The sequence below is a fragment of the Protopterus annectens genome, chromosome 1.part1 (genome assembly GCF_019279795.1).
Source record: "Protopterus annectens isolate FY-2018-M chromosome 1.part1, PAN1.0, whole genome shotgun sequence".
Taxonomy (NCBI): Eukaryota; Metazoa; Chordata; order Ceratodontiformes; family Protopteridae; genus Protopterus; species Protopterus annectens.
The window spans coordinates 1,394,278,162-1,394,292,438 of NC_056726.1; positions in this window are offsets into that span (position 1 = coordinate 1,394,278,162).

Consider the following 14,277-nt stretch of genomic DNA (forward strand, 5'->3'; position numbering starts at 1 on the left):
ACATCCACCTACACATTGTACCCTATGTCTCAGATGTTATGCAACGTGGCTCATGGACAGGACACACACAATGAGGGTAGCATACCATAGTACCTACTGCATTTTAGTTACACTTAGCATACCACAGGCCTCAGTCATAGGGCCCCTCATGTTCAGTATATGCTTCCCTGAGGTACAGGCTAGCACAGATGGACTTTCCCTGCCTAGCTTTACAAACCCCTGCATACAAAGTACCATGACTGATCCACCAGCTGATACTGACTCCATCCATACAGGTGTCACTGTGACAGATACCTGATATGAATATCATGGTCTCAAGCTGCATGACACAAGGTGCATGAACATCACCTTTGCATTACACCATTCACCCACTGACTATCACATAGGTGGTAGTCCCCTACATACATGTCACATTGTATGTGTCCGTAGTACACACGTATGTCACACCCACTCCTGTGGTTACCATATTGCCACTGTGGCGTGGATATCCTTCTACGTGGCCACACTTATCTGTACTGGGTGTGTAGCTGGCACATAGGCACCCATTGTAACTCTGAACTCCAGACTTCTACACACATTCAAGGGTACATCACCCCATTTAGGGTGTACCTTACACAACAGCTACAGCTTTACATACCACAACATTAACACACTATGACGTTCATTGAGCTCTGACAGTTAAAGTATGCGGCTGAACTACGGACACCACGTCTGTACACATTTGCATACTACATACTCAGGGGTGACCTCTGCTGAACAGACAGGGCCCATGTCCACAACAATATCAATGGATATACTCCACATACGCAACATAAGCAAAAGTCACTGTGAGCAACATGCTCATGGATATGTGCACACACACAACAATGAGTGGGATGTGCTTGAGGGTTACATTCCCAAACCGGACACTCACCATGCTTTGGAACATGAGTCCTATGTACATCACGCAACCTCACTTGTTGGCTGGGAGACACATGTACACCAGGGATCCCTGCAGTGGCTGTACTGTGCAGAGGTGCAGGTAACACATGGCTCTGCTGTTCACAGAACACTACCCTAGAGAGGTGCCACTGGTGTGAACACTGTAGTTGTGCTTACACATAGACTTGCCAGACTGCATAGTACCCCACTATGAACCTGTGAAGCTATTACATGTCCTTTGTGCATGGTTACTTGGTAGCCCTTCCATTTAGATTAGCTATCATGCTATTACAATGTCCCATGCCTACAAGCCATATGTATCCTGTTATTGTACATGCCAATAGACGATACCTTTGGTATGTATGATATGCCTGTTATGCTGTGTAGAATATCTGACATATCTACCTACAATGCTATACATTACACATATTTTACATAGTATCCCATAATGCAAAGCATGCTTGCACAGTGGGACCACCTTAGACATGTCATTGTCATTATATGCCCATACACATGCCTACCATGACAGTATATCAACATATACTATCCCCTGTTATGGCACGTACTTGGACATACCCTACCACTGACGGCAGGTTGTATGGAATTGTTCTGTTTAAAGCCCTCATGTAGCATCCCTTGTGGTGTCTGTGATGTGTACTTTGTGGCCCACTGCTGGACGCACAGTTTCTACAAGCATTAGTATGCTCAGCAAGACATCACTACATAAATACCTTTTCCCACTTTATGCATTGCGGACACTTTTAATTAATGCAAACCAGGCTATACATACACTAAATAATTAATACAAAACATGCTATACATAAACTTACATACCGAGTGTTATACATACCTTGTTTTCGTTCCAGACATTCGTCTCTATCTCTTTTATACTGCTTAAACAGGTATATGGTATGAGCATATGGTTTGAATATCTGGCAAGTCATCCTTATATACGTCGATACCTGTAACATGTGGTTTCCTGCCACCAGTTGGTGTTCCTGAGTGACTAATTACTTGCACATCAGATGTGCAGCTGCTCCATATGCCACTTATGCGGCAACAGTGGGGTATAATTGAATTTTCCACTTGGGCATTGCCCATTTGCCCTACCTTCGGGGAGACGGCCTGTATTGTGTTTTGTTGTGTGTAATTGCAACTGCTATGTGTAGAGACAAGTATACTTTGGATTCATGTCCCCCATGGATTGTGTGTGACAGCTAGAGTATGTGGTTCAACATGTGGGTGTACCTGTCATCTCAACCGTCTGATAACGGACTATTGCAAACAAAACCTGTAACATCGCCATTTGTTCCATTATACAACGGCTACAATTTTGCATGGCGCCTTTAATTGTGTCTCTCACAAGGTATGTTGACAGTTCTGCAGATCTAATTGACTGACTGGATGTTTGTGCTGTAATTACAGTCTGTATTGCTATAGTTTCTAGTGTGGGGGATGTCGGTGGGTGTACGTAGCATATGCAGGTTTGTGGGGCTTGCATTTCTACATATTCCATATATATGTGTGTGGGCTCTGTCCGTAATTAAAGAGCTATCAGTTAGTAGACTTATGGTATGGGATTTTACATTGAGCCATTGTTAATTGGTTTCTATATAGTATGCAGGTGAGGTTGATACTTCCATACCTCCGGAATTGCAGCGATATGTAAAGGGATATGTCTAAATGACAGCTATCCCGTATATTTCTGTCCCAGATATTTGTAGTCATTGCAGTTGTGTTGGTAACAGAACCTCTTTGCCATGGGTTGCCACCTTTTCATATGGCCATTGTTGGACACTTGTGGGACACACGGCGGTGTTTACAGGCCGACACATAGCCATGGTCAGTACACAGGATAGCACATACTTTTATCCTCAATACATACCTATTGTTGTGGGACTTTGGCTACTTATCATATTGCATGTAACATTTACATTTCTTACATACAGGCATAACTATTTAATGCAACTATTACATAATATATGGGACATAATAATGTCCTACAATCTCGGACATTTGCCCTTTGTAATGTTTTATGTCAGGGCACACCTGCCCAGGGAGGGGCTGCCCCTCCTAATGTGGGACAGGTGGTAACCATATGCCTACGGCTAGCTATACCCACACCTACCGTAATGATCTACCTCCGAGTTGGCACTAACAAACACATGATGTGGACACACACACATTACAGTCACACGAAGACGCACACGGCACCCTCAACACACACATACACAGACTACGGCACTCACAAACACAGTTGAACACAGTACCTATGTGGACCGCAACACCGGCAGCGGTAACTAAATGTCCCTTCATATCGTCATACTATTACTCGTGGTTGTACTGTTCTGGTACTGTGTTCTTTCAGTCTTTCAGCCTCGTGGTTACGCATGTCGGTCTGTTACACATTCCATAGTTGGCAGTATCCTAGTTATTTGTACCTCCAAGGTGTTATGAATGTCGTTGACCTATCTATATATATTTGCAGATATCGTTGAATCCATATATATCAACTTATATCACTCTATCGCCCTTTCTATCTATATTATATATATATGTATATATGTATATATGTATATATGTGTATATATATATATATATATATATATATATATATATATATATATATATATATATATATCTGACAGGGAAAGTGACAGGCAAGCTACACCTTTCATTGTGTACTTGTCGGTGTATACTGTTTCCTGGACTCTGCACGTTTGTGTCTGTACCTGCACATTACACACCTGCCATTGGTTAGGGTTACCAGCTGTCCCACTTTACGAGGGACAGTCCCTGTTTGGGCAGTTGTGTCCTGCAAAATATTTGTAAACATGGCAAATGTCCTGAGATTTTAGGACATACTTATTTCCTATAGTTTATGTAATAGTTGCATAAAACAGTTATTCTGTATCTGAACCACCTATATGTTATAGAAACAGAATAAGTAAGTAAACATTACAAGAATAAGCTTTTATCTAGGCAAAACAGTGAAGTTCTGATTTTTGTACTGGCCGAGTGTATGTGTCGGCCTGCAGACATCTGACGTATGTCCCACATTGGTCATTTGAAAAGGTGGCAACCCTACCATAGGTACATCTTGGCTAGCAATAGTGTTAGGTGATTGTATACATGACTGCATGTTCTACTCCTGGCAATGGTCATTTTACCCTTCAGAGCAGGCGCTATTAGTACAGGGGTGAATAATGCTGGTTTCACCTGTTCTGGACATCACTGACCATGATCTGTGCGATATTCGGAGAAGCTTATCCCTGTTTCACGTATATCTGTATAGTCATATTTAAACGTCACTTACCAGCAGTGGGCAACGCATATTCCCGCTAATGTGTACTAAACATGGTCTGATGACCTGCATCCGACATGCATTACTCGTGCCTTCGGGATTACGTTACATCCATTGCAGGATGTGGGACCGGGAACATCACGACGGTCACTGCATTTAACACTTGGACATCTGGGATTTGTACACGAGTTATGTCATTTTGTATGTGGAGTATACTATGGCTGTTACTCCATACTGCACTCACATGGGTAACTCAGTTAGTTTACATATTGAAGAATCCAGTTAATGGTATGTCCATGTGATGTTTACTGGATGTGCTCTGGCATTGGGTATGTATATCACAGTGAGCCACACACGATACTGTGCTACACCTTCAAACAACTGTAGGTGGAGCATGCTGGGGTGACGAATACCTGTCATGGGTACACCCCATGCCTTGATACAACATCCATAATTACATTATGTGGAGCCCCTCATTAATGCAGCAGGGACTCCGTGCACACATGTGCTCCCGTGATTGCCTCTGCTCCACTGAGCGACAGTTGGTTACTCGATGTTGTGGCAACAGCGGACACTGTTTGCCCCATTTGGTGTATGGCTTCTGACAATCGGCCATGTACCTACCGATGTACCTGGGAACCTATACACACAGCACCACCATATGCTGATAGGCGCATGTACTGTTCAGGTGTTGACATTCCGTGTTCCAATAGCTGTTGTGTGTACAATGTTTGAGGGTTGCCTATGTAGGATTCACACAGTGGGCCACCTATACATTACAATTTTCAGGTGGTCGTGTTTGAGTGCCATCCATTTTACTGTGTGTGCAGGTGGAGAGGTGTGTCAGTCCATAGGGGCCTACACTGTCAGAGTATGTGCTATACGTGCCCTCTTTGCCAAGGTGTAGGCATATTGGGCACACCTCCGTCTGCCTACTGGGGCTGGCACAGTGTGTTTGTGGTCTGAATCCCTCTGTGCCTGTGATAGCCTTGGCAATTGCGGTGGGCTATGAGGGGCTTCACCATTTTGTCTCTGCTGCAGCTGTTTTCGCAGGATCATATTATGTAGCATGGCACATACTATGACGATGTGGGCACACGTGCCTGGAGAGTACTGCAAGGCTCCACCAGATGTGTCCAAGCACCGGAGCCATGATTTCAGCATCCCGAACACATGCTCTATGATGATTCTGGTTTGTGCGTGTGCCTCATTATGGCGTTCTTGCATGGGTGTGTGTGCATTTCTGATGGGAGTCATCATCCATGGCTCCAGTGCATAGCCAGCATCCCCCACAAGGTGGCCATGTGGGATGCCCTCCCTGACAAATACTTGATACAGCTTTGAGGCATGCCAGATATGGGAGTCATGGTAGCTTCCAGTGTTGCCAGCACACACATCCATGATAATGTCCTGGGCATTGCACAGGACCTGGCAGTTGATGGAGTAGAATCCCTTGCGGTTTATGTAGCACCTACCATGCTCACCGGGTGGTGACTTGATTTGTATGTGCGTGCAGTCTATCGCACCCAGTACCTCTGGGTAGTGTGCCACACAGTGGAAGTGACGCATATTGCTGGCCAACTCCTCCTGAGTTCAGGGGAAGTATATATGCTCATTGGCATGTGGTAACATGGCATCCAGAAACTGGTGTAGTACCCTGGATGCTGATGCCTGTGAGATCCCCATTATATCTCCAGTTGGCCTTTGAAAGGTACCTGTGGCTAATATTCGCAAGCTTACACATACCTTCGTGTCCACTGGGATGGGTTCCCATCTGTTGTTTCTGGTTCTCAGGCGTGGCTGGCACAGCTCCACTATTTGCTGTAAGATGTCCCTGTCCACCCTGTAATGCTCTACTATCTCCAGATCATGTAGCCCCTGGTAGGTTACCCTTGGTCTGAACACTCTTCTCCTCCTCCGGGGCCTGCGGTGGTTGTCAGCATCATCCTCCACAACACCGTCAGTCTCTAACACATGCTGATGAATCACAGCTATGGCAGCTCCCAACATGTACATTTTAAAAGTTCCCCATGTGTTTACACTTATGGTGCAGTGTTTGGGAATACACAGGTGTGTGTAGGGTGCTTTCACACTTTATACTATTGTGCTGTGAACACCGATGATGTCATAGGGTGTGTATGTACGATCGTAGCTACAGGGTATCTTATGTGTTTTACTACCGGAACAACTATTGTAGTGCCTTTGGTGTTGAATTACATTTGGCTGCCGTGGATTACCTCTTGACCTTCCCTTTACATTTCTGCACGTTCCACCTATCATTTTCTGGCATGCATCCAGCAGCCTGCTTTCATTTGTACTTTCCTAGACCTGGCTTATCTTGCGTAATGTGTGCTATTGCCGGTTTACTGTTGGTTTGCTTTGCTCTGCTATGACAGATCTCCTATTTTTGCAATCCAATGCCTCCCCTCCTTTCTTTGCAATCCAATGCCTCCCCTATCCTGTTTTGCAGGTTTCTGCAAGCAGACTTGTCAGCTGCCGTTGATTGGCTGCCGTGAGTTGATTGGTGTTAATTGCTCAGTAGTACTCCAATTACCCTACTTCGGCATTTCCTTCTTTTCTTCCCCTGACCTTCCTGTTTGTGCTATTGTTCGCGGCGCGTGCATCCGCTTACCGGGTTTTGGGCACATTTTCATCCCCGTACACATGCGCTTTTGGGCACCATGTGTGCTCTCAGCTAAATGATTCTATACCTTCCTTCCCACCCCTGACCTGCAGCTTTGCTTAGCAACAGCCAGGCCAGATTTGCATTGCTCCAATGTGCTTACTGCTACGGTGGCACACCCCTCTGCTGATGTCATGTATCTCCTCTGAGCCACTCCTCGGTGTTATAGTGCTGCGCGGTATGGTGCATCCTTCATCCGGCGGAATGTTTGCGATTCAGTATTACCTGCCTCATTTGCATGGCATTGACTACTAATTCATAGTTACCACGCCGAACACTGTCGCAGGCCCTTAGCAACCCTTGCACCTTGGTTGTGGTGTTCCATGCCTACCATTGCGTATTATGGTGAAAACCTGATTTGTATTACATTGCGATTTTATGACATTTTTATATATTTTCTTTATGTTCCTGTTTGCGCACACATGCCCTGCGGTTGTACTGTGCGTTACTGTGGACATGACATTAAATGTTGTTTTTTAGGTGTTGTGCATCTTTTCTTATGCCATTGGCTGTGTATTTAGCCATTGGCATATGTTAACTTTGTAATACATGAGTCTGGTCCGCTTCCATAGCTCCGATGTTCTGTTTGGGAAAATGTAAACCGTGTTTTTTGGTTTACATTTCCGTGGGCTTACACTACGCCTGCACCACTTCATGAATCGCTATCTGCCTTCATTTGCATGGTGCGACACTGCGCATTGGGTGATTAGCATACCTATGCCGAGGGCTGCGCAGTTCTGGCATATGCCGGTAGTGCACGTGGAATTGGATCATACCTGAATCGCTCAACGGCCATATTTGGCGTTATTCCGCCTACGCTACGCCTGTGCCTGGCGCAAGCTTCATGAATCCCGGGGACTGTTTTTTTAAAGTATAAATAAACATGGTCAGCCTTGCTGAATTTTAAAAGCCTAATTAATTCATTATGTGAGCTCAGAAAACATGACACTGGTTACCTCAACATACTCTTATGTTACCCCTCCCTCCAAAAAATTGGAACATATACAAATATGAAATTTGATGGCAGAAAACTATTGGACCCACCACACCTACATTTTGTCCAATATGCTATGTGAAATACAAATGTTAGTCAAAATGCAGATTACATTTTATCACCTTCTATAATAATTATTATAAAATGACATCACTATGCTTAAATTCCTTCACTTCTTTGATTACAATACTTCTTTATTAAGAACACTTTAGCAGTTTATAACCCTTTTTTTGTGAAACAATACTTCCTTATGTAAATGAGCTATGGAAACATAGATCCTGAATTATCTGTGCATTCGTGTGTGTATCTGTTTGCAGTACCATGACCCAGTTCTTGCTAACTGTCTTGTTATACCAATATATTCTTTCTTCCTAAATCAGTAGTGAGAATATAATCCAGGAACACAAACTTATATAACATAAGGCAAAAGCAAATTCAAAACACCCTTGCAGTACAAACCTGGAATTATTTTCCTATTATGTTCAAAGCAATAGAAGAAACTCTTTCAAAACAGTATCTGCAATTACCTCTCATCCTAGGCAGTACAGAAATGTAATTGTGCATACAACACACTAGCCAAAAGATACCTGAAATGTTTTTAGATATTGACTGCAGTTGTATGCAAATTTAATAAAATATACTTTAATTTCACAAACAAAATTATGATTTATAAGGCTACATCTTTAGAAGATTCAGCAAGCAAAATGCCATAAACCAAGTGAAGCAAAACAATTAAACATGTCAACAGTACAAGACTTATCTAATAAACACCATAGTGAACAAGAGTGGATTGCTTAGCTATTACAATGACTTATATTGTACTAGAAAAGCAATAATCAGGACAAAAATCAACCAGGGCATCAACCTTCTTCACAATTACTACAACAACTAAGAATGTACAACACATTACTTATCTATGTCATTTATATTCTACAGATCATGTAAAAAGCGGTTGCAATATTATACAATTTGTTGTCTTATAAGACTTCTGTATTAAAATGAAATTAACATAGGGTGATTCCTGATTCAAACAAATAAAAGCAAAATGTAGTCTTTGACAGAGTTAACTTAAAGAGGCTAACGAGGCAGGAAGGGGGCTGGGAGAAGAAAACAGTTACACAAAGACACACACACTCTCTCAACACTAGAAAAAGGTTTAGGTTTTCAAACAAACTTCCCACCTTACCATCAAGTGTAGATTACAGCTGCAAGGAAACTGGGAAAGAAAAGTTTACTAGCACACATCCAATTTACATTTCAATAACCATAATCTCAAGCAAACTGAAAATGTAACAAACCAAACTTTCACTTATGTTGTTGTTGTATCTTTCGGCTTTTCCTGGTTAGGGGTCGCCACAGCAGAACTCCGGTCCGCTAATGATTGGCAGTAGATTTTTACGTACCGAGTTGCCAGCCCTGATGCACAACCTTCAACGAAGGTACACCCAATCATGCATGTCTCCACACAGAAGAAGCTTTAGCTGAGAATCGAACAGGACAACGTCTTACTGTGAGGCGACAACGCTACTGCAGCACCACCACCGCAGCTACCAAACTTTCACTTCTAAAGCACGGAATCCAGTTTCCTCAGGAGCAGGTCTCCTTGGTAATTAAAATATCACTGACATTTTATCTCCAAAATACCTTCCAGTCAGCTCTTTCCCACCCATGTCATTTTGGACCAATTCAGAGCACAGAATTAAGCATTTATGACACATATGCCTTCCTCAACTATTTTAAACATTTCAAAAACATTAAATTTAACTCACTTCACTTACTAATTCCTAACTCACTTCCCTTCTTCTGATACCTGTTCTGCTCCCACCATGAATGGTTTCAAATTCCACCGTAATTAACTTAAAGATAGAAGCAAACCCTTACAAAATAAACTCAGAATAACATTGGGAACGGAGCGGAGAATAAAGACTTTAACTCACTTATTTACTTTAACCAGCTTATTGGCCAGCTTCTTGTTGCCTCTCGCTTCTTTATCTCCTTGGGTGGCACCTCGAGAAAACGCTCTGTGTGCTGCTGCTGCTACTTAGTTCAACCCTAAGCAGGTCAGGGTTTCACACATGAAGGCCTCTGACATTTGAACAAACTAAACTCTGCAAAAGTTCTTCTAAAGGAGAAGCAAGAGACAGACAGACCTGCTAGACACAGTTTGTTTTCTTGGGCTTTCCAAATGATGGGCCAGTTTACCAACTTAACTATCATAATTTAAAATATCTGTGTTAAATAAATGCTGCACAAACAAAATAATTACTACAATAACACAGCACTCCATGCTGTTTCTTTCCATAGTCAAACCTACAACTGCAGGAAACAAGTCAACACAGAAGAAAGACATTTTTACTAGCTAAAGTTGATCTCTACCCAAGAAGCTCAGAAAACCCAACCCCGTAGTAACTCCCCTTACCTGACAACCAGCATATCACGCTAGCAGTTTGCTTCCCAGAATAAGCTGTTGTTAACTATTGTGGGGACCAGGTAAATAGCCATTCTTTTCTTGATTCCACAACAAAGTGAAATAATTCTTCCATCCAAATCCATTGCAACTTGTAACAAGTGCAACCACGAGGATGTAACATACAGCCAGCCAGGTGAAGTAAAGAGGAAGTAGACACCGCCTTCAGCCTACAGATGAATTCCGACAGGAAGGCATCTGCCTCATGAAGCTGACGTCATTACGCATGCTCCTGCATGTGATGACATCAGCATTAACTTTTGCCAAAAAAAACTCCCAGGAAATTCGGAAATTAAAGGGGCCACTCGGGAATTTGTGGCACCCCATTATTTTGCCCTCAAACCTGGTAAAAACCGAAGAATTCGGTACGGTTGAGAGGTGTGGCATAGTTACAATGCCAATGACTAACTCTCTCCAGAAGACAATATATACCCAAACTAAGTGGGGGGCTATGACCCCCACACCTCCTAATGTGCCCCCTCCCGAACTATATATACTAACTCCAGGATTGCACTGCAGTAGGAAAAGGACATATACCTTTTACTTGATGTATAGTACTCTACACAGTGCCAGTACTTCACTTCAGTGAAATGAGATTTAGTGAAATGAGTTTTCAGCAATTTGGTCAGCGTGAACTGAAATTCAGTGAAATGAGCTTTCAATGAAACAAACTAGACCCATATATATATATATATATATATATATATATATATATATATATATATATATATGTATATATATATATATATATATATATATATATATATATATATATATGTATAAATATATATATATATATAATATATATATGTATACACACACACACACGCACGTGTGTGTGTGTGTGTGTGTGTGTGTGTGTGTGTGTGTGTGTGTGTGTGTGTATATATATATGTATACACACATATATATATATATATATATATATATATATATATATATCTATATACATATATTTATGAGTAGATGATCGAAGTTTCAGAACTTCTAACATCATATGGTCATCGACCATATGACATTCAAAGTCCTGAAACTTTGATAATCTGAAGTAGACCCATATATATATATATATATATATATATATATATATATATATATATATATATATATATATATATATATATATATATATATATATATATATATATATATATATATATATATATATATAGATAGCGAGAGAGAGAAAGAGAGATTATGGATAAGCCAAATTATTAGGCAAAATCAAGGGCAGTTTAAAAGCACGCTAACATTGTAAAATGCACACTAAAATTTGGCAGACTATCACACTTTACCCAAAGTTTTTGATTATACCAGGCAGACAAATGAGGAAACACCCAGGGAATATTGGAACCGCATTGGACAGCATTTTGGCAAAGGTTGCTGAATCTCATAACATTTTTAGCACGTCAGATTTTGTAATATAAAGTAAAATTGATATTGTTCTCAATTGCCGATCACACTCTTGCTGCAGAAAGCACAACTGTCAAATGGGAGTTACAATTATGTTTTAAATACAGGTTTTAAAAGAAAAAATGCTCATACAAAAAAAATCAGAACATGGGAACCTTGGCAGCCTCACTTTGCTTTGCATCCACATGCAACTTCAGAACACATATGAAACGCTACAATCAGCCTTTATTTACTCACTGTAATGAACAGCAATTTAACTGAAAATGGCACATGGCAGTCAGCAGCTTTTGGCTTTGAGCTTTTTGTGGAATTGAGATTGCATCCACAACTAATTGATGTAGTTTTAATTCTACATATTTCTTGATGCCAAAAAGTTGAAGAACATCTTTAACTTTGCATTCTCTGAATAGTCAATGCATAATGTGCCATTTCTAGTTAAATCACTGTTTATTACAGTGAGCAAAAAAAGCTACTCTGTAGTGTTTTGACAATATATATATGTATATCTTCTTCTGGCTTTTCCTGGTTAGGGGTCACCACAGCAGATCACCTGTCCACTCATGATTGGCAGTGGAGATTTACAGTGTCAGGTTGCCAGCCCGGCGCCCAACCTTCCACAGAAGGCACACACACACTCACACCTAGGGCCAATTTAAAGTGTCCAATCCACCTACAGCATGTCTTTAGCATTTTGTAAACCAGCAGGGTGACTGATCTGCACATATTACAGAATACTGTATCTGGCAACTTTTCGAATGTAGGTATCTGGATAAAGCCAAAGAAAATGTGTGTGTGGGGGGTGGAAGTCACAAAATCAAAGGGAATAAACAGTGTTAATAACAATTGAAATAGTTAATAGAACTACAGGTGTTGTGTCAACATGCATTTTATGAACAATAACAAGCATGAGACAGAAGCAGTTATGTCTATATCCTTTTCATAGGTTTGTACTAGACTATCTGCCCTTGTGGGCCATTTTAAGCCTGGCCAATTACCCCATATAAGAATCAAATCCTGCACCTTGTGTCGGTAAGATAAAATTCTTAACCATTATGCCAACTTCCTACATTTAATCTATCTTTCTGATCACGACTGGTGAAGAAAGGAAAACAAACGAAAGAAGTAAGGATGGGGAAGAGAAAAAGACAAAATCGGGAAAAGTTTAGTTTGTACTGCAATGTAATCACTCGCACCTTCATAAGAACAATTTTTAGAAACACTAACAAGTAGCAACATTTTCAAGTGTGGCATTGATGAGTGAATGCAACCCACTGTGTAGTGGGCTATCTTACATTAAAGGAGCTGAGCTGTGATCTATGTACTCAAAGTCTAACTGAAAGAAAGCAAGAACATAGACTATATGGTATAATTGAGCCTTTTCTCTGGCTTTCTTGCTCTAGTGTCCAGTCACAAAAGTAAAGCCCAGTAGAAATAGGCAATAAAAAACAGGTTCTTTCAACCTTAGCCTTGTTTTTTTAAGCAGGAGCCATCTACATGATGTCAGTGAGTGGGCACATCAAATATGTGAGTTATAGGAAGAGCATGGAAACATTGCCTGACTGATATCACTGTATGGATTGTACTTCCAGTAAACCTACTGTTTCTTAACTGCCCTCCTGACACAACTTTTTGCCAACCAAATCTTTCTTTTCCAGATAGTGATATCTGTTCGGACTTGAGGAATACCTGGCTATATGCTACTGAAACAAGATAGGTGGGAAAAGTGTAGAAACTGCTGAAGATAAGTTCTCTGTTTTGGCATGGGGTAAGATTAAAGTGCTGAAAGGCATATAAAAGCTGAGGAATTGAGCATTGTGGCCCATTGTTCCACTTCAACACTTTTAGGACGGAATGTTCTCATGGTAATATGACATATTTTATCATTTTTACTGTGGAAATCTTGTTTGCTTATATTTTTATTTATATTTATATTTTGCATATTTTATTAGATGATTCGATTGAGATTTTATTAGAACTTTTATGATTGGATGAGTTTTATCATGTGGCTTCTTTTGATTATTTTAAAACATTTTGCTTGTTTGGATGGGGTATTCTGAAGGAGTTCTGTCAATGTAATTGATAAAAGTGCCTTGTTGTGACTTCTAATGTTTTTTCTTCTTACAAATCACAATAAGATTTATAGCTAAGTCCCCCCAACTCCTTTCAACACAAAACTTGATTTTTACTGACTTAGCTGATCTTCTAATCAGAATTTAAAGTAGTTTTATGTAAAACTAAATAACTGCCCTGAATTACTGCTAGCAATCTACCCATCTAGCTCATAATTTTTAAGCAAATGTCCATAAGTCCACTAAGTCCACTTCTTCTCATTGCATGCTCTCTTTCTACATCATGGTCATCTTTGTGTTCACCAGGGACAGGATCTCTTAATTTTTGGTAAATTCCTTTACTTGTCTTGTTTTCCTCAGTATATTCCAATGGAATAGTGGAAAGGGTTTAGCAGGCATTCTCTCCACTATAGTACTTTCTTTAGT